The following is a 1,185-nucleotide window of genomic DNA, read 5'->3' on the forward strand; positions in this document are numbered from 1 at the left end:
CTCATAGTTTAGGCAGCTGAAAGTCTGAATTCAGAGATCAGGTCTAGGGGAAGGCTTTATGTCTCTGTTGGCTCTGGAGGAAGATCTTTGTCTCTTCAGCTTCTGCTTCCTGGTTCCTTGGAGATGTCCACATGTTTTGGCATCTGTCTTACCCAATCTCTCTTCTGCTGGTGCAAAAAAGGGCTCAGGGCAACATCTTCTGACTTCTCCATCCTCACAATGTAGAAACAGAGTCATTATCAACAGCCCAAGGCTTATTCCTATGAGGCCAAACATGCCTCCACCTTCCACCTTTTTACCAATTCTGACCTCAATCATCCCTCCCACGGCACTCACTACTCTGCTAGGTTTGATCGTTCTTTGCAATGGCCACACAGAACTCACAGACAATACTCATGATTACGGGCTTTATTAGGGAAGTAACAGGCTACAATTTAGGTTCAGGAACACTCTCAGGATTCAATTCTTTGGTTAGGAGAGTCTCCCCTCCACCATGCCCTCAGGCATGCCTCTTTGCCCCTTGACCTCTCAGCCTGGCCTCTGCCTTGCTTGGGCAAATGTTACAAAGCTCTTTTAGCTCTGCTGATAGGTACACCTAGGTGCACCCCACCCATTCTGCCATCAAGCTTCCTGCCCAAAGGCATTCAGCTTACTTGCTTCATGGGCCGGCAAGCCTTGCTGCTCTGTCTAGTGCCTCTTGGTTCCACTACCACCATCTCTCAGCCAGATGTCTCTACCAGACATCTCTGCCAGGTGTCTCTTGTCAAGGAGATCTAGCACAGGGATCTCAAGTCCAAGGATACGCTCCACTTCACCTCCAGCTCTTCTCTACTGATGGCAGTGAGATCCCTCCTTCTGCCTCTAGGAGGGTTCATTTTAAGCCTAGCAGAATGACAAAACTAACTGTGGTGGTTATGTTTGTGTGTTAACTTGGCTAGGCCTGGTTGAGTGGCTGGGCAGCTGAATATAGTATTCCCCATAATGAGACTGGTAATCAGCTCCATGGTGGAATCTATGAGCAGCTGAGTAGCTGCCTTTGGGTATGTGGTCTGCTTCCTGTATATAAGGAGAAGTTTTGAGAATGGTCTCTAGCCTTTGGCATGCTTGGACCCTGCATGTAGCCGTGTTGTTGCTCAGCAGACTGGATGCTCTGCCGACCTTGGGACTTACAGTGGACTTAAGTTA

The sequence above is a fragment of the Orycteropus afer genome, unplaced genomic scaffold, assembly GCF_000298275.1.
Source record: "Orycteropus afer afer isolate SDZICR_OR568_19922 unplaced genomic scaffold, OryAfe1.0 scaffold00085, whole genome shotgun sequence".
NCBI classification, from domain to species: Eukaryota; Metazoa; Chordata; class Mammalia; order Tubulidentata; family Orycteropodidae; genus Orycteropus; species Orycteropus afer.